Below are 22,989 nucleotides of genomic sequence, written 5' to 3' on the forward strand. Positions count from 1 at the left end.
CGAATCTAAAGCCTGCAATGGCAATAAGTACATATCTTTCAATAGTCACCCTAAATGTAAATGGACTTAATGCACCAATCAAAAGACATAGAGTAATAGAATGGATAAAAAAGCAAGACCCATCTATATGCTGCTTACAAGAAACTCACCTTAAACCCAAAGATAAGCATAGACTAAAAGTCAAGGGATGGAAAAACATATTTCAGGCAAACAACAGTGAGAAGAAAGCAGGGGTTGCAGTACTAATATCAGACAAAATAGACTTCAAAACAAAGAAAGTAACAAGAGATAAAGAAGGCCACTACATACTGATAAAGGGCTCAGTCCAACAAGAGGATATAACCATTCTAAATATATATGCACCCAATACAGGAGCACCAGCATATGCGAAGCAAATACTAACAGAACTAAAGAGGGAAATAGACTGCAATGCATTCATTGTAGGAGACTTCAACACACCACTCACCCCAAAGGATAGATCCACCGGGCAGAAAATAAGTAAAGACACACAGGCACTGAACAACACACTAGAACAGATGGACCTAATAGACATCTATAGAACTCTACATCCAAAAGCAACAGGATATACATTCTTCTCAAGTGCACATGGAACATTCTCCAGAATAGACCACATACTAGCTCACAAAAAGAGCCTCAGTAAATTCCACAATATTGAAATTCTACCAACCAATTTTTCAGACCACAAAGGTATGAAAGTAGAAATAAATTCTACAAAGAAAACAAAAAGGCTCACAAACACATGGAGGCTTAACAACATGCTACTAAATAATCAATGGATCAATGAACAAATCAAAATAGAGATCAAGGAATATATAGAAACAAATGACAACAACAACACTAAGCCCCAACTTCTGTGGGATGCAGCGAAAGCAGTCTTAAGAGGAAAGTATATAGCAATCCAGGCACACTTAAAGAAGGAAGAACAATCCCAAATGAATAGTCTAACATCACAATTATTAAAACTGGAAAAAGAAGAACAAATGAGGCCTAAAGTCAGCAGAAGGAGGGACATAATAAAGATCAGAGAAGAAATAAACAAAATTGAGAAGAATAAAACAATAGCAAAAATCAACGAAACCAAGAGCTGGTTCTTTGAGAAAATAAACAAAATAGATAAGCCTCTAGCCCAACTTATTAAGAGAAAAAGAGAGTCAACACAAATCAACATAATCAGAAATGAGAATGGAAAAATCACGACAGACTCCACAGAAATACAAAGAATTATTAAAGACTACTATGAAAACCTATATGCCAACAAGCTGGAAAACCTAGAAGAAATGGACAACTTCCTAGAAAAATACAACCTCCCAAGACTGACCAAGGAAGAAACACAAAAGTTAAACAAACCAATTACAAGCAAAGAAATTGAAACAGTAATCAAAAAACTACCCAAGAACAAAACCCCGGGGCCGGACGGATTTACCTCGGAATTTTATCAGACACACAGAGAAGACATAATACCCATTCTCCTTAAAGTGTTCCACAAAATAGAAGAAGAGGGAATACTCCCAAACTCATTCTATGAAGCCAACATCACCCTAATACCAAAACCAGGAAAAGACCCCACCAAAAAAGAAAATTACAGACCAATATCCCTGATGAATGTAGATGCAAAAATACTCAATAAAATACTAGCAAACAGAATTCAACAGTATATCAAAAGGATCATACACCATGACCAAGTGGGGTTCATCCCAGGGATGCAAGGATGGTACAACATTCGAAAATCCATCAACATCATCCACCACATCAACAAAAAGAAAGACAAAAACCACATGATCATCTCCATAGATGCTGAAAAAGCATTTGACAAAATTCAACATCCATTCATGATAAAAACTCTCAGCAAAATGGGAATAGAGGGCAAGTACCTCAACATAATAAAGGCCATATATGATAAACCCACAGCCAGCATTATACTGAACAGCGAGAAGCTGAAAGCATTTCCACTGAGATCGGGAACCAGACAGGGATGCCCACTCTCCCCACTGTTATTTAACATAGTACTGGAGGTCCTAGCCACGGCAATCAGACAAAACAAAGAAATTCAAGGAATCCAGATTGGTAAAGAAGAACTTAAACTGTCATTATTTGCAGATGACATGATATTGTACATAAAAAACCCTAAAGACTCCACTCCAAAACTACTAGAACTGATATCGGAATACAGCAAAGTTGCAGGATACAAAATCAACACACAGAAATCTGTAGCTTTCCTATACACTAACAACGAATCAATAGAAAGAGAAATCAGGAAAACAATTCCATTCACCATTGCATCAAAAAGAATAAAATACCTAGGAATAAACCTAACCAAGGAAGTGAAAGACTTATACTCTGAAAACTACAAGTCACTCTTAAGAGAAATTAAAGGGGACACTAATAAATGGAAACTCATCCCATGCTCATGGCTAGGAAGAATTAATATCGTCAAAATGGCCATCCTGCCGAAAGCAATATACAAATTTGATGCAATCCCTCTCAAATTACCAGCAACATTCTTCAATGAATTGGAACAAATAATTCAAAAATTCATATGGAAACACCAAAGACCCCGAATAGCCAAAGCAATCCTGAAAAAGAAGAATAAAGTAGGGGGGATCTCACTCCCCAACTTCAAGCTCTACTACAAAGCCATAGTAATCAAGACAATTTGGTACTGGCACAAGAACAGAGCCACAGACCAGTGGAACAGATTAGAGACCCCAGAAATTAACCCAAACATATATGGTCAATTAATATTTGATAAAGGAGCCATGGACATACAATGGCAAAATGACAGTCTCTTCAACAGATGGTGCTGGCAAAACTGGACAGCTACATGTAGGAGAATGAAACTGGACCATTGTCTAACCCCATATACAAAGGTAAACTCAAAATGGATCAAAGACCTGAATGTAAGTCACGAAACCATTAAACTCTTGGAAAAAAACATAGGCAAAAACCTCTTAGACATAAACATGAGTGATCTCTTCTTGAACATATCTCCCCGGGCAAGGAAAACAACAGCAAAAATGAGCAAGTGGGACTACATTAAGCTGAAAAGCTTCTGTACAGCGAAAGACACCATCAATAGAACAAAAAGGAACCCTACAGTATGGGAGAATATATTTGAAAATGACAGATCTGATAAAGGCTTGACGTCCAGAATATATAAAGAGCTCACACGCCTCAACAAACAAAAAACAAATAACCCAATTAAAAAATGGGCAGAGGAACTGAACAGACAGTTCTCCAAAAAAGAAATACAGATGGCCAAGAGACACATGAAAAGATGCTCCACATCGCTAATTATCAGAGAAATGCAAATTAAAACTACAATGAGGTATCACCTCACACCAGTAAGGATAGCTGCCATCCAAAAGACAAACAACAACAAATGTTGGCGAGGCTGTGGAGAAAGGGGAACCCTCCTACACTGCTGGTGGGAATGTAAATTAGTTCAACCATTGTGGAAAGCAGTATGGAGGTGCATCAAAATGCTCAAAACAGACCTACCATTTGACCCAGGAATTCCACTCCTAGGAATTTACCCTAAGAACGCAGCAATCAAGTTTGAGAAAGACAGATGCACTCCTATGTTTATCGCAGCACTATTTACAATAGCCAAGAATTGGAAGCAACCTAAATGTCCATCTGTAGATGAATGGATAAAGAAGATGTGGTACATATACACAATGGAATACTACTCAGCCATAAGAAGTGGAAAAATCCAACCATTTGCAGCAACATGGATGGAGCTGGAGAGTATTATGCTCAGTGAAATAAGCCAAGCGGAGAAAGAGAAATACCAAATGATTTCACTCATCTGAGGAGTATAGGAACAAAGGAAAAACTGAAGGAACAAAACAGCAGCAGAATTACAGAACCCAAAAATGGACTAACAGAAGATCAAGGCCTAGCTTGGATACCCAGAAAATGAACTAAGATACGATATGAGGAGGAGCTTCCGGCATCAGCACTCTCTGGAGGACTCGTGCCGGGGGATGATCATCAAAAAGCCTCCACAGGGATCCGGACGATGCTGCGGTTGTGGCTGCATCCAGCCCACCGTCTCCTGGACTTGCCATAAGAAGGAGGAGGGAGATGTCTAGGCTGGCATGTGCATACAGTGAGACAACGAATTTGACCGGATCTGTACTGTTGGAACTCAACCAGGGGTTGGGAGGGGTGCAAGTTGTAGCACCCCAAAATCTCATGACTATAGACTATCTATGGTTAAAAGAACATATGGGATGTGAACAGATACCAGAAATGGGCTGCTTTAATTTGTCTGATGGTTCAAGTACAGTTGGAAAATATCCATCATATCATAGATAAATTTTCACAAATGCCTAGGGTGCCTAAATGGTTTTCTTGGCTTCACTGGAGATGGCTGGTAATTATAGATTTGCTTTGTTTATGTCACCGTAAAAAAAAAAAAAAAAAAAAAAATGGGTGGAGGACCTGAACAGACATTTCTCCAAAGAAGAAATACAGATGGCCAACAGAAACATGAAAAGATGCTCCACATCGTTAATAACCAGGGAAATGCAAATCAAAACCACAATGAGATATCACCTCACACCAGTTGGAATGGCCACTATCTAAAAGACAAGAAATGACAACTGTTGGTAAGGATCTAGAGAAAAGGGGAACCCTCCTGCCTAGTTGGTGGGAATGTAACCTGTGCAACCACTGCAGAAAGCAGTATGGAGGTTCCTCAAAAAAATAAAAATAGAAATATCATTCAACCCAGTAATTCTACTTCTAAGAATTTACCCAAAGAAAACAAAATCCTTGATTCAAAATGATATGTGCACCCTTATGTTTATTGCCACATTATTTACAACAGCCAAGATATGGAAGCAGCCAAAGTGTCCATCAGTAGATGAATGGGTAAAGAAGATGTGGTACATATGCACAATGGAATATTACTCAGTCATAAAAAAGAAAGAAATCCTGCCATTTACCGCAGCCTGGATGGACCTGGAGGGTATTGTGCTCAGTGAAATAAACCAGGCAGAGAAAGACAAACATCATATGATTTCACTTATTTGTGGAATATAAAAACAAAACAAAAGGAACAAAACCGCAGTAGACTCAGACACTGAGAAGTGACTGGTAGTTACCATGGGGGAGGGTTGGGGTGGGCAGACGGAAGTTTGAGTGGGATAAAGGGGCACAAAAATTTTCAATCACAATATCAGTCAGTCATGGGGCAGGGAACACAGCATGGAGAATATACCCAGTGACTGTGGAGCATCTTCCTGTGTTGACAGACAGCAACTGCAACAGTGGGGGGTGAGGATTTAATAACTGTTGAACCACTGTGTTGTATACTGAAACCAATATAAGATTGTGTATCAGTGATGCCTCAATTTTTAAAAATTCACTATATAAATTAGGCACAGTAAGAAAATAACTAACAATAAAGTAGAACAATTATAACCATATAGTGTAATAAAAGAATTCACTAATGGAATGAAAAAGGCATAACCAGACCCAAGGTCATCCTATTTTACCTACCAGAAATTTAAGTTTCACATTTTATACTTAGGTCTATGACCCAGTTTAATTTTTGTGAGGGTATAAAGCCCGTATCTAGATCATGGGTGGGTTGGCTTGTCCACAGGTGGATGTCCAGTTCCTCCAGGTGTTGGAAAGACTGTCTCTGCACCATTGCATAGTTTCTGCTCCTGTGTCAATGACTGGTTGACTGCATTTATGTGAGTCTATTTCTGGGCTCTGTACTCTATTCCATTGACCTGTTTGTCTGATGTTTTGCTCATACCTCTCTTTACAGTAAGTAAATTGATTCTCTGTAGCTTTACAGTAAGTCTGAAGATAAGTACTATCAGTCCTCCAACTTTGTTTCCTTCAATATTATATTGGATGTTCTGGGTCTCTTGCCTCTCCAGATGAACTATAAGTCAGTTTATCCATAAAATAACTTAGTATTTTGATTGAACCTATAGATCAAGTTGGGAAGAACTGACATCTTGACAATACTGAGCCTTCTTGTCCATGAACATGGAACAGCTCTCCAGTTATTTAAATTTCCTTCATCAGAGTGTTTAAATTTTCCTCTTAGAGATCTTGTTATATATGTTGTTAGACTTTTACCTAAGTATTTTTGGAGGTGCTAATATAAATGGTATTATGTTTTTAAGCCCAATTTCCACCTTCATTGCAGGACAGCAACAGACTCATATTAACTTTGTACCCTGCAATGCTAAGATCACTTATTGTCTCTGGTTTTTTTGTTGATTCTTTTGGACTTTCTATGCAGACCATTGTGTCATCTGTGAACAAAGACAGTTTTATGTCCTCCTTCCCAATTTGTGTACCATTCTTTCCTTTCTTGCCCAACTGCCTCAGGAAAGCCTTCCAGCATGATGAAAAGCCTTGGGGCAAGACCTCTTTGCCTGTTCCTACCTTCACGGGAGAGCTTAGTCTCTCAGCAGTAAATATGCTGTCAGCTGCAGGTTTTCTGCAGACAGCCTTTACCAAGTTGAGAAAGTAGCCCTCTCCTCCTAGTTTACTAAGAATTTTTATCATGAATGGGGTTGTCAGGGCATTGTATTGTCCACTAGAGTATCCTGGTGCTTAGAGAAAGTGCTGGCCCACGGTTTCTTTGGAAGAAAGCTTCAGGGTATAGAAAAGGATCTGACGGAAAGAGAACCACCCCAGTGACAGCCAAGAGGCTGGGAGCCCAGCAGGCAGGAAGGATCACAATCCACCCACAGCGGTGGGGGGAAGGCAAGGTGAGGGGTGCAGGGGCTGGGACAGGGGTGGATGTCCTTTGATTGAGTGAAAGTTCTCTCTGATTTTTTCTCAGTGCAAGAAGGACTATCAGCTAAGAATCAAGGATCTTGGAGTGGAAGGCAGGACCCTAGAACCAGGGGACATGTTCTGGAATGGAGAGAAAGTGGGTGGGCCTGGGACCAGCACCCCAAGCTCAGAAGCAGGACCTGGTGTGACAGGCACCCGTGAGACCAGTTGGCCACCCTGAGCAGCAGAGGGCTGCAGGGGGACTCAGGAGTTCATGTCCTTTAAATCTTTCTCCCTGAATGTCTGGAAGGGCCAGGGTCAGCCCAGGAGGCAGGTGGCAGGGGACCTTTCTGTCCTGGTCCCTGCACAGAGCCCTGGGGTGGCCCTGAAGCACTCTCTAAGGTCTCTGCTGGATGGGCACTCACCCTGGGAGGCACTGGTGCCACAGTGGCCTCCCATGGGGACAGGGACCAGGAGCCCTTCCCTGGGGCATGGTCTCTGCTCTGCAACCTTGGCATCCCCACCCCCTGCAGACTTCTGCTCAGGTGACATAGATTCATTTAACTTTAAGTCCCAAATTAAATGAGTGAGTGAATGAGTAGGTGGCCAACAGCTGCACCGTGTCCCTGGGCACTGAATTGCCCACACGCCCACCCTCCGCATCCACGGAAGCCCAGAAACCAGCCATGGGGTGGATGGGGGCTCCCCATGGGGTGGGGGGACCACAGGGCTTATGGAAAGACCCAAGCCCCATCTCTACCTGAGAAATGAACGAAGCGTGTGAGACCCCCACGTGAGAGCCCAGGCTTCCCCTGAATGAGCCTGCAGCACACAGTAGGTGCTTACCCAGTGACTTTTCTGTCCTAGTCTTGTGGGGTGAGAATAAGGGAGATTGGCCCAGTAGTATGTTCTGCGGTTGAGGTCACAGGGGATGGAGGGCCACAGATCATTTAGTGTTGGAACCAGCTCTGCCAGCTCCCCTTCTTGGGGCCTCAGTTTCTCCACCTGTAAAATGTAAAACTTGGAGGGCCCTCCATCATCCAGAATTCTGAATAGTTCTAACACTTGGCACACACAACCACAGTTTAAACAGGGTGGACATAGCCCCATTCTCAGGCTCAGAGAGGTGAAGCCACTTGCCTCAAGTTACACAGCCAGTAGAGGAGGGCCGCTCATTTAAGTGCAGGCCAACCTGGCCTGTGCTCAGTGCTGCGCTGCACCTCCCAGATGCTCAGCCCAGGACATCTCCGATTCCCCTCAAGAGAGAATGTGGCAGGACCTGTGGCATTCTTAAAGGATTTTATGGTTTTAGAGAGAAACTGAGGCTGACTCATGGGGCTTCTCAGTCTGGGTTCAAATGTGGTCTGGCCACCTGCCTCCATTGGTGGTCTTACCTCTCAAGCTCTGCTCCATGCCTGGCCAGGACATTTTGAAAATTAAATGAGATAATGTTTGGGAAAGCACTGAGTGCCTGACACTAGAAAGCACTGGGTAAACAGTCATTTTCATTATTATTTTTGGGTGCCATATCTCAGCAAAATATTATGCCACTTCCTAAGAAATAAAGGTACCCAGGAACATGATGGCTGCTGAATTCAGCACCAGGGTATGCATTTTGCTAAAGCCCCCAAAATATCCTAATGGCCACCAGGAGCCAAGGGTGGGGCTGAGGACACCCAGGCTCCCCAGGCCACATGGCATCAGGTCAGGGTACAGCAGGTTCATCCGTGCACCAGCCACCTCCAGAGGGACATTGCCTGATGGCCCAGGGAGGGGGCCAGGGCAGCAGGGCTGGCAGGAATGAAACCCAGCCCCTTCCCTCTAGGGACAGCAAGCTTTCAGGGAAGCCCAGACACCTGGGAGCCAGGATGGGCTGGCTGTGTGGCCTCTCTGAGCCTCAGTTTGGGTGTCTCTGAAATGGGACCGCTGCTCTCTGTCCCTGGGGTTGATCCACTAGCATGAAGATCCACTAGGATGAGAAAGGCTCTGCACATGGCAGGGGCATCATGCCTGATTCCCAGACGCCTCAGCCTGGGGAAAGATGCAGGCCAGAGAAACAACCTCCTTGCAGGAGCTGGCAGCTGCCAGAGAAGGAATTGCAGAAAGGTGCTTGGGTGAAAAGCTGCTGCTCCTTGCTCTTAAACAAGAAAAATGAAAATAAAGCATCTGAAGTGGAGGTGCCACTCTTCACAGCCATATCAGGCAGGGTCTGAGTGATGGGTGACATCGTTGGCCACTGGGAGGCCAGGCACACTGAACTCTGCAGAAGTGTGGGGACACAGGGATGACCCAGGAGAGGGCACAACAGTGACACCTTTCAAAGTCACAAAGGCACAGGCCCTCTGACCCAGCAGAGCCACTTCCAGAACTTTCTGCTTGGACAGCCCAGGCACAAGGACCTACATGTCCAAGTATTTGCAGCATTATGTGCACTAATGGCCAGGGCTGGACAGACACCTAGGAGCATATCAGAATGAGGCCGCCTAACTAAAAATACCATTCATGATTAATGTACTTAACAAAAGGTGTTGTCTATCACCCCCGACCCCAGGGCTGCGTGTTACCTCTGATTGCTCCCTACAGCCGACGGGGGAAGGACCACTAGCAACTCCATTTGCAGATGAGCTAAGACACAGAATAGTCAAGTGATTTGCCCAAGAACACACAGCTAGAAGGTAGCAGAGACCAAACATGTAGTTCCGATGCTATACGTCTCCACGAAAAGTTGCTAAAAAGATTTTTTTAAAAAAAAGGTCAAGATACAGAGCAGCACATGCAGGCTGACCATGCATGGTGGGTTGAATGATGTCCCCCCAAAAGATACGTCCATCCAGACCCATGAACATGATCTTATTTAAAGAGTCTTTGCAGATGTAACTAAATTAAGGGTCTGGGAGATGGGTCCTAAATCCAATGACTAGTGTCCTTACAAGAGGTGAGGAGAAGCCAGAGGGAGAAGCAGCCTTCATGCAGAGTCGTGTCTACACGCACCAGGTGGGATGCCAAGCTTGGCCAGCAGCCACAGAAGCCAGCAGAGGCATGGAACAGTTCCCCCTCAGAACCTCAGGGAGGAAGCAACCTTACCAACATCTCGATTTCAGACTTCTGGCCTCAAGAATTGGGAGACAATGAATCTGTGTTGCTGTAAGTCACTCAGTCTGTGGTAAGTTGCTGTGGCTGTGATGGGAAACTGACACAGGGTCCGGTTTGCTCCCCACTGTTCCTGCCTCCGTCTTCTTCTCTGGGCCTGGCTGACTGTCCCCCTGGAATGCTGCCCTAGGACTCCCTCCACACCCCAGACATGATTCCTTCACTCATGTTCCCATTTCAAAGACAGGTAAACTGAGGCCATGGGCTCAGGTCACAGTTCCCAAGGGTGCTGCTCCCCATCTACCTGTGCTTGGTCTGGGGCAGAGTGAGCAGAGGGTCCCTGGGCCCACCCAGCCTGAGAGCAGCCACCTGCTGCAGCTCAGAGCCAGGCCTCACGGGTGCCTCTGAGGGCAAAAGGAAAAGGACAGCCAGGGTCTCCCCAGCTACGCAGTCCCTGGGAGGGGCTGGGCCGCTCCGGCTGCCCCACGGACTTCCGGGGCCACCCCGTCCAGTGGTCCTGAAGTCTCCCAGGGCTCAGGTGGGGAAATCTGGCCGCCCCAGCCAGGCAGGTGCTGCCGACAGCTTGAGGCCCAGCAGGCCAAGGTGACGGGCTGGCTGAGCCTCCGGCCCACATGGCTGAGAGCAGGGGAGCAGGGAGAGAGGAAGCTTCCCTGTCCTGCGTGCAGAGCCAAGGCAGGGAGAGGACAGCAAAACTGATGCCTACCTGGGGGCCTGGTGTCCCGCCCATTTCACAAATGAGGAAACTGAAGGCCGGGGAAGAGCACCAGAGTAATTAACACCTCTCTCAGACTTGGCCTATCAGGTCCTCCCCAACAGGGGCTCCCTGTGGGGGGTGGAGGGGCAAGGCGGGGACTGTCCTTGTGATTCCCTGCAAACCAGGTGACAAGAATGACAGGGCTGGCCAAGCAGGTGGTGGACACCTGAGATGGGGAAGTGCAGCGGCGAATCAGGAGTGACAATTCCCCACACTGAGGCCCGGCCCCATCTGAGGACAAGAAAGGAGAAAGCGGTTGGGGAGGACGCCTTCCCTGCAGTGTCCCAGCTGAGCACTATCCGTGGAGGCTGTGCTGAGTGGGAGCCGGGCTGGCCCAGGGGGATCCAGAGGCCAGAGAGGGCGGGGCCGGTCCCAGGGTTCTGGGGCTGACTCCCCATGGGGGCCAGGCTGGGCGTGCTCTGCTGCGGAGATTGAACAGTGCAAGTTCCCAGGCTCTACCCACCCCAGACCCTCCAAACCAGAATTTCTGGGAATGGAGCCAGGAAATCTGGATTCTCCAAGTGCTCCCAAAGGGTCTGAGGAAGGAGGGACCCCAGCCAGGACTCAGGACCCCACCTGGGGCTAAGATGTGCCAATTCTACAATTCCGGTTCTTAGTCTCAAAGAATCCCAACCCAGGCATTCAGGTGGCCCAGCCCATCCCAAGCCTGCACGGCTGAGAGTTTGTGACTCCCACCCTGTGGCTTGGACCTCGGCCCAAAGCCCAGCCAAGGGGAAAGGATGGCGTCCCTGGGCCCAGTGCACTGCATCACCACACATGGGAGGCCCCCATGGGAAACGAAAACAAAAGAGAAAAGAGAGGAGAAACGGAACAATAGATGTCGGCATGTTCATATACCTCCACTCACATGTTTGCATAAGCTCTCAGACAATCCAGAAAATTCTCATGATGGTCACCTCAAGAACACAGAGCATTGGGATGGGGCGAGAAGACAGTCTGAGAAGGGAAATTCCCTTTATGCCCTTCTGATTGTTTACCACTTTGCCGTGAGCATGTGACACTCCTGTGATTAAAACCTGTAATGATAACAAGACTGTGGCAGGCCTGTGTCTCCTGCATGTTTGTCCACTTGCTTGTTTGACTCCCCTACCCTGCGCATCAGCCCCAAGCCCTGATTACAGGGCAAAGTGCATGGTGCCTGCCCAAGAGCTCATTGTTGAAAGGTGAATGATCCTAACATTTTGACATCCTCAGAGCCAGTGTCACTAATATTCCACGAACAAGACTCCAGAAGGGAAGGGAGGGGCCAGCAAGATGAGGTGTCAGTAGGGGGTCCCCAGGCCCTGTCCCCCCGCTGCTCCCAGAAGGTCATGGCCAAAGTCTCCAGGAAGCCCGATTTCTGAGCCCCCACTGGCCCCAGCACCCTAGCACCCTGCAGAGTCCCAGGAGCCCATCCACCTCTGCCCTCCGTGTGACCCAGCCAGGCCCCTGCTCACCAGGCAGGGCCAAGCCCTCATCTCGTGAAGGGATAGACTAACTCCCCTTGGCCTTCCCCAGTCCCCTTGGGCCCCTCGGGCCTGGAACCAGGAGCCCAGAGGCATGGGGTCGGGGCAGGGGCAGTGCGGCTGCTACCACCCAGAACACCAGCTGCTGGCAGTGATTTATTTTTGTTTTAAGTGCGGGAGAATTGCAGGGCTGCAGCCGACAGCTCAGGGGGATCAGGCTGCAGCTGGAAGAAAAGGGAGGTGGCAGGGGCTAGGGCCACATGGCCCCCTCTGACCTCTCTTGTCCTCAGCCTTTCAGCCTCCACATTACATGCCCCTTGCACATGGCCCCCATCTCCACATGTCCCCTCTTCCCTGCCCCAGCTCTCCTAAATTTCTGAAGAGCTTTGAGGCTTCAGAGACAGAGGGTCTTGACTCCTGCCACTGCACCTTGCTTTGAAGGGGCTAAGCTTGCTCAGACTGGCCCTCCCACACTAGGGCATCACGCTGTGCCCTCCCCCAAGACACCCCCTCACAAGGCAGGGGAGGTCAGAGGCCCAGGACAGCCACAGGCAAGCTGGAGACGCCTGGTTCTCATTGAGGCTTGGTCCCTTCTCTGCCCAGGAGTGAGCCTCTGGGGATGTGCCCTGCCCTGGGCACATCGGGCAAGGGGCCCTGGCCAAGGCCCCAGCCCTGGAACCCATCTGCTGGCAACGGAAGGCCAACAGCAAATTCAAGGGCTGCACTTCACCAACCAGAAGCACGTAGGTCTTTTTATATGGCTGAGGAGCTATTAAAGCTGATGGTGGCAAATTTTTAAAAATAAAAAAAAAGTTTAACCTGTGTGTTGTGTTCAAAAAGGAGACTGGGCAGGGAAGGCGAAACACTCTGACACAAAACACCAATGGCCAGTGGGCAGATGAAAATGCTTAACAGGGCAAGAAATGGAGACACTGACCCCTCGGCTGCCCCAGCCTGCAGCTGCCCACACACCTTCTGAAGGAGGCATAGAGATCCCACCTGGGCAGCCACTCCCTGCACCTCAGGTCTCAGATCTGCAGTGGAAAAGGCTGCTGTCCCTCCCAGGGCTGGGGTGGGCACATCCTAAGCTGGAAGCAGGCTCAGCACCAGGGACACAGCAAAGCTCAGAGCTTGAAGCAGGTGAGGTCACAGACAGAAAGAGCTCAATGCAGAGTAAAGGCCTGAAATAAACGCCAACTCCTTCCCCCTCACACAGAGAGATGGCAAGCCAAGGGTTCAGAGGCAAGGTCTGAATGCCAGCTCTGCCCCTGACAAGCTCCATGAGTCTGAGGAAGTGATGACACCTCTCTGAGCCTCAGTTCTCTCATCTGCAGAAGGGGACAGTTGTGGCTCACCGCTCCTACTGAGCACTATGGGTCAGGGACCATGCATGGAAGAACCAAGCCATTCATTCCCCATGTGTTTACTGAGAACCTACTATACACTGAGTACTGTTGTGGCCACCCAGGATGAGCTGTGAATGAACCAGCCTCAAACCCTTACACTCAAGGACCTTATATTCAGGGGTGGGGGATGGGGCAGGTGATAAACAAGATGAGCAAATAAGGCAGAAAGTGGCAGATGGCATTAAGTTCTACAGTGTAGCAGGCAGGAAATGCAGAGAAAGAGGAGAAAGTGTCATCCAGGAGAGGCCTCAAGGAGGAGGGAGCATTTGGCAAGCCTGACGGTGCTGAGGGAGGAGACTGTGGAGATCTGGGAAGAGGGTCCTGGCAGGGGAAGCAGCAGGTGTAAAGGCCCTGGAGCAGGACTGGGCCTGCTGTGCTGGAGGCACGATAAGGAGGGAGGAGGCAGGTGGTTTCATGGGGTGGGGCGGGGGAGTGAGGACCGTGATGAGAATCAGACAGGGCAGTGCCTTGTAGACCAAGGTAGGAAAGTGGCTTTTATTCTGAGTGAGGGGGAACCCATGGGAGGGTCCTGAGCCCAGGACAGTCCCTTAATTAAAGTACCCAGAGTATGCCAAGTATACAGTAGATGCTTGTGGCCAGGGGTAGCCCTGGAAAAATTCCCCACTCCAGAGGCTTCTCTTTTGTTCCCTGGCGCCTCTACAAGCCTGAGTCCTCTAGTGAGAGGGAGATGGGAGGGGGAGGCTTCAGCTGCCCTTAGACCCTGGGAGAAGGTGGCCCGGCCTGGCCAGGGGCCATGTGCTGCAGGATCCAGAAGGCTGCTCCCACTGACTCTGGGGAGGCATTAATGCACAGCCAGGGCAGGCCTCCTCTTAGGGGCTACTGAGAAAGGGGCTCCTGCTCTGATGTGGCTGTGCAAACAGAACGTGTCTGCATTTACAAAGCTGAAGGACAATCAGGGTGCTGGGCCAGGGGTCCCAAGGCCACTGCAGTCTTGTGCTGCAGCTGCAGCAGCTAGCAGGAGGACCCAAGCTGTGGAACATCACTGGGGGTAGATGGGGAGAGAGCTGGGGAGGGGGCACAGGGACACAGCCGGAGCCAGAGTCCTCCACTTGCCCACCCTGGACTCAGTTTCTCCACATGTCCAAAGGCAGGCAGGACTGGAATAACAGAATCCTAAGGCTCTGGCCACACAAATGCTCACATCCCCATCCTTCAGGGAGCCCCTTTTCCACATCCCCACTTCTACTGAAATCCCCCCAACCCAGAGGCACACACAGAGGTTTACATTTCCACTCTCCCATCCAGGTGTTCTCAGGAGCCTCCCCAGCTGGGGCTCTGATCTCACTTCACAGATGATAAACTGAGGCCCCAAGAGAAGTGACTAAGCCAGGATACCACAGGTCTTACTCACCCTAGCTGTGTGCCCTGAAGTCTCCTCCCAGACATGAGATTTCCCAAGGGTAGGGGCCAGCCCTCCATTTATTCAACACCAGTTTATTAAGCACTTCTGTATGCCAGACACTGCACTGGGCCACAGCTAAGCAGAGGGTGCCAAGGCCTCCATGAGATAGGAGGGAATGTCATATCATTCTGGTGGTCCACGCAGCCAGCCTGGCATACAAATGCACCCTGTGGGATGTCTGTAGAATGAGGAAGGTGCATCTCTGTCCCTGGCAGGGCACCAGGGCTCTGGGTCCAAGGGGCACAAGCTGCAATCTCTCTCAGTGCTTCCTTGGCCTCAAATCTCCTATCTGTACAATGGAACTAATGCCACCCTCTGCGCTCCAGACCATTAGGAAATTAAATCAGCTGGCAGAGCACTGGGCCTCAGCCAGTGCCCAGCAAGGGCTCTAATCCTGCCCACAGCTCCACTTCTCTGCAAAGCCTGCCTGCCTCAGCCCAGCACCTCTACCCACCCCCGGCCCAGAGACCCATGGGGCTCCTCCTGTGAGGGGCCAGCCTTTCCACGATCAGGCCGACTTCTAAAAGCAAGAAGGTGCAGCCGGAGTTGCCCGCCCACTGCAGCCTCCGGCCTCCCTGCCCTACCTGCGGCCCAGTTTCAGGCTGGCTTTCTTTCATCTTAGGCCCTTGCTGTCTCCCAGTCACGCTGCCAGTCTCCTGGTGCAGCTGTCCTTTGGGATGGAGCCCACACCCACCACACCTTCTGAGCGGCCAGCCCAGCCTCCACCCCTCTTGCTGCCCACGAACTGCCTCCCTCCGTGCCAGCCCATGGCAGGGCTCCAGTTGCAGGCCCCAGGGGAGAGGCAGGTGTGCCCATGTGCCACTCACAGCAAAGCCCTGGCAGGAGGAGCTCAGCTCAGCAGCAGACACCAGCTGCACCTGTCAAAGGATGGCCCAACCCAGAGCCAGGCCTGGGAGCAGCAGGACAGAGGGTGGGCATCAGGTGGCTCTGAGGGTCACCAGCAGCCATGGACCTACAGGGATTACTGGGGGTGATGACGCACTTGCTTCCAGCCCAGGTGCATGTAAGGCTTCCAGGTGCTCCTGTGGCCCATGGCAAGGAAGCCTGGATGAGAGGAAACTGCCCACAGGTGGGCCCAGTCAGTACCAGTGCTGAAGGGCACTGCTTTTGCCATTACTGTCATTACTGTTTTCAATGCCATCATTATTATTTCATTGTGGCAAGGCCCCAGTGTTACTTTGTCCTGCTTTAGGCAGACTTGAGGGTAGAGACACCAAGGTCTGAGACAGGAAGCCTGGCAGACACCCTCCAGCCTGGGGAGAACTATGTGGAGGCTTCTACTCAAACCTCTCACTGGCTGAGTGGCTTTGGAGAAGACCCTGCCCCTCTCTGGGCACCTCTTCCTCCCAGCACAGCACAGCTCAGGGAACATCCCTCTGGAGAGGTCCCTTCCTGAACAGCCTAGGGGCCCTATGGGGGGCTGACACAGCAGTTAGAGATGGAGAAGTCCCAGGCTCTGCTCCCCTCCCCAAGATAAGGGCTCTGTTTGGGTCCTCACCTGGAAAGGGGTGTATGAAGAAGGGGCTAGGGATTTGGAGTTCGTGTCTGCCAGGTCTGTGCCAACACGGACATTTGCAGAGGGCCCACTCTATGTGCCCAGCAGTGCACCAACAGAGAAGGCGGAATCTTCCCTGGTGACCAGCACACTGGAGCTCCCTTTCTGGTTCCCAAGGGCGCTCAAGCGGGCCCCCGCCTCTCTGGCCCCTGCTCTCCCTCAGGCTCTCCGCCCCACCTGATGGGAGGACCCCTCTCCCGCCTGCCGACCTCCAGGTCCGCCGGCTGGAGGGGAGGGGCCACCAGAAAGCTGAGAGACAGACCTGCTGCAGCGCCTCTTCGGGGTCCCAGCACAGGCGGGGGTGCTCGTCTCAGGACGGAGGGGGGCGCACTCCACAAGGAGCCCATAAGCCTGCTGCTCCCTGAGCCTCCCTGGCCACATGGCAGCGGTCGGGGGCAGAGACCCGCGAATGAGGCGCAGCGAAAGAGGAACCTAGCTTAAGGTGAGGCAGTCAGGCGGAGTAGCAGCCTGACTCTGGCCTTCCTCTACACCTCACTGAGGGTGTGTGGGGTAGGCCGGAGGCTAACGCCGCCTGGATTCCACCTAAGAGGAGGCGGCAGCTGATTTCAGCGGTGTGTGGGCGCCTCCGCGGTCCCGGAGACAGAGCCTGCGAACCCAGTTTCTGCCCTATGGAGGGCAGAAGGACCCCAGCACTTAATTCCTGGCTCCAGCCTGGGCACAGGGAGCAAGGAGAAGCAGAAATGGTCACAGGCAGCACAGCCCTCCCAGATGGGTACGCCCCTAGGAAACGGGGAGCAGGGTGGTCTCCCAGTTGTCAGTGAGTCCAGGCTATGCAGAGACAGAAGAACCTCCCAGATCAGAAAACCACCTCCAGAAAAACACTTTCCTGTGACCTCCTGTTCTGCACAAAGGTTTTAAAATATTCACGTGGTCCGTGCACACTCCATCAGAACAGGCAGCAGACACACACTTGGGCCTCACCTCCCATCTAAATCCCGCCCAAGGAGCTCCCCACCCCAGTTCACTCCAGGGAGCCCCCTGGCTCCCAACTCCGCTTCCCCACAGGACAGAGCAGACCGTAAGCACAGAGGGAGAACCCCGGCCCAGAGACCCATGGGGCTCCTCCTGTGAGGGGCCAGCCTTTCCGCGATGAGGCCGAATTCTAAAAGCAAGAAGGTGCGGCCGGAGTTGCCCGCCCGCTGCCGGGAGGAGAGCACCCTTTCCAGGTTTTTGCTCCATTAGAGCCCAGGAGCTGGATCTGAGAAACGACTCCAGGGATCCGCAGATTGGGCCTGGGCATTTTCAGGGCTTCTTAGACTGCGCACCCCTCTGTGCGCACACCCTGATCCCAGGGTCTCCGGGAAGGTCACGCGGAGGACTGACGCTGCCCGCCAAAGTGCCTCCCACTCTCCCTCCCGTGCCCCCTCGTACACGTCGGCCAGAGGGGCACCAAGGGTGCCTCAAAGTTTCCCGAGCGCCCCCAGGAAGGTTAGCGAGGAGCAAAGTTCCCCGGTTGCGGCAGCGGGAGGCATGGCTGGAGAAGAAAAGCTCGGAGTCAGCATTCCCTCCGATGGCTCACCAAGGGAGGAGGAAAAAAACAGAAAACCAGAGGAAGAAAAAACGCTCCCGCCCCACCTTCCCTGTTGCAGCACCACCTCGTGCTCGCTCCGGGCCAGGGAGGGGCCTTCCCGGAGCTGGCCGCGGGCCCCCGGGGGGCCGTGCGCCAGGCGGCCGCGCACTTACCTCGGTCGGTGCCACAGGAGCGGCGCGCACCGTGTTCTCCGAGCTCCGAGCGGCCGTTCCTGGCTTCGGCAACCGCCGCGCTGGCTGCATCGCCGCCGCTGCCGCCTCAGGGCAGCCCCCGAGGACGCTCCATGCCGAGGCGCCGATGGCCCCAGCCCAGCCACGGGTCGGGGCCGCGCGCCTGGACGGCGCCCCCGGCCGCGGGGCGCTCACTTGGGCCGGCCGGGCTGGCGTCAGTCCCTCGGTCCGGCTGGGAGCGCGGCCGGCCCGCCCCCTCCCCCGCCCGCTGTTATCTGATCCCGGGCTGGGCCGGGCGCGCTCCCCAACGTCCCGGCGCCCCGCGCCTCCCAGCCCGCTCTGGCCGCTCCAGCCCCTCGCCCCTGGCTACCGTTTCTAGGGAAGCGATGGCAGCGCCGAGGCCCGGGAAAGGCGGGGAGAGAGGAATGGAGAGCGAGGAGGCGGCGGGAGGTTGAGGCTCGGCGCGCACCCAGCTCCGCGCCCCGCTGCCACCAGAACCGAGCTCGGCAACTCCTCTAACTCTGCCGAGAGCACGCCCGCCCCGAGCCGCGCCGCCGCTGCCCCCGCCCACCCGGGCCCGCTCTGGCCCGGCGCACCCCCAGCCCCGGGCCGCCCCCAGCGCACACACCGCCAGCCACTAGCGCAATGGGGCGCGCGCGCACGCGCGCGCGCGCGCACACACGAGGCATGTCCTCCAGGGACACGCACACACAGGTGCATGGCGAGCGCACACACAGCCAAGGGAACCTTGCACACACGCCTGTACACAGCCGGGTACACAAGCTCAGGTGTCCACATCTACACATGCAAAACGCACGCTCTGACACGCATGCTAGTTGCAGGTGCACAGGTGCATACCCACTCACATGTGCACACACAAGGTGGTAGCTGTGCGTGTGCACACATGCACACAGATTCTGGCTTGTACCTTACCACAGAAGGCTTTCTCCTTGCACACCAGGCATGCACACTCATATATACACACATCACTTCCCCTCTTTAACAGTGGATCTCTCCTCTCCATTTTGTGCTGTTTGGCTTCTCCCACCTCCTTCATTCTCCTCTGTGCTTCTCCCCCTGCGCTCTCTCTCTCTCTCTCTCTCTTCCTACCTGACCCCCCGTGTGACCCTCTCTTGCCACCCCTGCCTCTGGAGGCTCAGGCTTTCTTCCCAGACCGTCCCCACTCACCCTGCCCTAGCAGCCTCCTGGGGCCTATTGTCTGGGCCTCAGATCTCTCAGCCTCCCACAGGACCCAGGCCTTTCATCCTGGCAGACAGACCTGCTTGGCTGGGCCTTGGCCCAGGGAGACCCCATTTTATCACCAGTCTGACCCTTGTGCGGCCTTGGGGCCAAGGAACCAGGTCTCTGCCTAGAGAACAAGCCTCAGGGCTTTCTGGCCCCCTTGGCCTCCAGCTTCCCCTTTAATGTGAAATATAATTATGTGTCAGCACAGCAGGGAGACTGGCTGCAGGATTCTAACCAAGGAGGATGGCTCTCTGGCCACTGCCCAGATTGCTGGTGGCTCAGACAGAGCAGTCCGCAAGCCCCACCAGCCACAGGCTCACCGCTCCCAGCCCCGCCCAGGCTTCTGGCACCAGTAGGTGCTGTCACCGAACTCAGGCTTTTCTGAGCAGCTGTGGAGGCAGGTCCCTTCACCTCAAGCCTCACCTTCCACATACTCAAATGGGAATAGTGAGCATTCCTACATTCTGGAGCCGTACTGAGGACTGAACGGCATGTGATCAGCAAGGCTTCTGGCTGGGTCACAGCTGACCCTGACAGAGCACTCAGTGCCAGTGAGCCCTGTGCTAAGGACCTGGATATAATTGTTTTGCTCCCACTATGACAATGGGGTGAATTCTATTTTACCCCATTTTACAGTCCTATTTTACAGGTGCAGTTGCCAAGGCACAGAGAGAGGTCACTTCTCTGTCACTGGGCTGCTGCAGATGAGCGCCCTTGCCCCCTTGCCTTGACAGCTGCTGAGGGCTGCAGGGGAAAGAAGGGGCACCCAGGAGGTCCCATCTCACCCCTCACTGAACATGTTGTCCTGGTTTTCCCCTCATGGGACTCCAGGCCCCCATGGGACCAAAAGTTCTCAGGAAACTTTCCCTCCTTCTCCCTCAAAGTGACTGAGGAGGGAAGTGATTCAGCTCCCCACACTCTCCTGCTCCATTTCCCGGAAGACAGAAACCACAGTTCCACCCCAGGATGAATAGGCTCCAAGACACAGCCCTCCTGTGAGGCCCCACTGTGGGTCTCCGGAGGAGCCAGGGTGCCCGTCAGCTGGGAGACAGTTCCAGCAAATGGTCTTGGCTGGGCAATGGACAGGAACACCTTGGGGCACCTTTCGTCCAGGCTTCTAACAACTCCTGGGACAAGGGGATACAGCTAGGGCATCTTCAATTCTATAACTCCCCCCCCTCAACAGAGCCCCCACCCAAGAGAGCCAGTGTAAGGCAAGCCAGGTCATCTCCCGGGGCCCCAGGCCCCCCGAGAGCCATTGTCAGACTCATTCCACAGAGACAGCAAGTGTCTTACCCAAAGTCACCCAGCAAAGAATATCCTGGCAGAGGTGAATGCTGACCTCCACAAGCCACTGCTCTTTAGGCTCCACATCCTACCCTCCTGACCTACTTCCTGGGTCAGAATTCAGTTGTTAATCACATCTCATGAGCAACTATTATGGGCTCTGGACACACAATTCTTTGCTGGACAGCATGAAGCACCAGTTTCCCTCTGGGGAGCACACCCATGTTTGAGGTGGGGAGTGAGGCCCAGAGGGGCAGAGCCATGTGCGGGTCTCTAACCAGTTCCTGCACCTGCCCCAGGGGTTCCTGTCTGAAGGCAGATTAGCTCACAGCCCTGCCAGGGCACTGCCCACAGCCAGAGAGAGGAGGTGAGAACATTATGACTCCCTCTAGTGTTGAGGAGAGCTGAGCAGGGCCAGGTAGCGAGCCTTGGACATATCCCTTGCTGATGTCCCCTTTCTTTCTTTGTAGGATAACCACCTCTTTGAATGGCCATGGGAGAAGCCAGTGAGATGAATGGGAGTTAGGTGGCCCGTGCACAGCAGTTCTAGCAACATATTTATCTTCCCTAAGTACTTTCAGTGGCTCAGCTTTCCCTTAATTTGAAATGCTCTCCTTCTTCTCCTCTAGAGTGGGGCCCAGTCCCTCCTGGCCCTGGGAGTGGGACATAGTAGCTGTTCAGAAAATATTTCCTGATATGGGCATCCTCAGAGCCATAGGCCTAAGTGCAAAGAGCCCCTTAGCCAATTTGAAATCACCCCTTCATGTGAGGAAAGTGAGTCCCAGAGATGGAAAGTTGCTTCCATGGCCACAAAGCCACGGGGGTGGTGGGGGAGCAAGGGGTCCCCTGAAGGCTGGGGTTTGCCAGTTTGAGTGGGCAGTTCTTGTAATATTCATGTTTTAATATAACAACACTGATGCATCTGTTCAGCATAATTAACCTTTGGTTGAGATGTGAAAAACAGTCCCTCCCAGGGTCTCTGCCTGGCCCACAGGCAGCTGCACCAGTGCTCCCTGGAATCCTCCCAGCTCCACAGCCCCTCCGAGGGCTGCCTCCCAGGAGCCCACCAGGCTTCTCCTGGCACCGTAGACCCCAGCCCAGTCCTGGTCCCTGAGTCAAGAGACCATTGAAACACATAAAGGGCTCAAGTGGGGCCCAGAGTGAACCCTCTCAGGGCAGGCAGGAGAACCAAAGCCCTGAAGTCCCAAGATGTACCCATCCTCATCTTGCCCACTCTTCTTGGCCTCCCTGTCCCAGACATACTGGCCCGCCATCCAGACCCTCGATGCTACCAGCTTAATTTGGTCTCGCTGGGTTTCCTCCCCAAACTGCTCTTCCTTCAGGTGCAGCTTGAGCAGGTACCCTGGCCCACCCCCCACTCACTACCAAACCCCATTCTGGCCCACCCCCCACTCACTACCAAGCCCCATTTTACTTTCTGCCTTTGCTGGCTGCTCTGAGACATGTCACTGCTTACTATTGGTCTCCTCCAAGGGCTGTCAGCTCCGTGAGGGCAGGGACAACACCTGCCTGCATGTTCACAGTCAGGACCCAGGACACTGGCTGTGCAGTAAATGTCTACACAGTGAGAACAAACTGATACCGGATGGAGCACCCCAGGAGAGCACAGGTGGACTCTCAGTAGAAGCCTTGCCTCCTCCTCCAGGCAAGTGCCAGGGTCCAGGGCTTCCCCTGCCTCTTACTCCCACCATCCAGAAGGGATGTTCAGGCTCGGCATTTCTGGTGGGATGCGTGAAGTCCTGGCCAGCAGTAAAAGGCACAAGACTACCTTCCACGAGGACGGAGGGGGAAAGAGAGGCTCCTGACCACTAGGAGAGTGAGCAGCACAGCTGAGCCCTGCCTGGAGGTTCCATCCTCAGCCTAGCCCATTCCCTCAGTGCAATTTTCCCCAAGGCATCATGATAATAATAACAACAACGATGGTAACAGTGGCAGCATGCCTGTGTCACGCGTGGGTGAAATGCCCACCTGCATGACCTTATTATGAAGGACGATGTTGTTATCACCCCAGTTGATAGGCAAATAGATGCTACCCAGTAGGTAGATGAGGAAACAATCCCAGACAGGTCAGAGGAAGGGATCAGAAGGGACTGCCTGGGGAGGAGGTGAGAGCCACCCCCATGCCCACCCCCGCTGTGCGCAGGCCAAGGCCCTTTGCGAGGGGCGCTTTGCCGGGGTAATGGGGCTCGAGAGGCCAGGAAGTG

General features: G+C 52.2%; 1 protein-coding gene across 3 annotated transcripts in view; it reads right to left on the minus strand.

Annotated features, from left to right (window-relative positions):
* The window catches only part of KCNJ12 (potassium inwardly rectifying channel subfamily J member 12), an 83,115-nt gene extending 64,279 nt beyond the window's left edge, over positions 1–18,836 (minus strand). For 2 of the 3 annotated variants that reach the window (XM_017653318.3, XM_017653314.3), the window contains exon 1: positions 18,215–18,794. The gene's annotated coding sequence lies outside the window, so the exon portion shown is untranslated. Of the gene's footprint in view, positions 1–18,214 lie in introns of all 3 variants that reach the window. The other variant, XR_012130405.1, reaches the window with a different exon arrangement.
* Between the last annotated feature and the right edge of the window lie 4,153 nt (positions 18,837–22,989).

The sequence above is a fragment of the Manis javanica genome, chromosome 4 (assembly GCF_040802235.1).
Source record: "Manis javanica isolate MJ-LG chromosome 4, MJ_LKY, whole genome shotgun sequence".
Taxonomy (NCBI): Eukaryota; Metazoa; Chordata; class Mammalia; order Pholidota; family Manidae; genus Manis; species Manis javanica.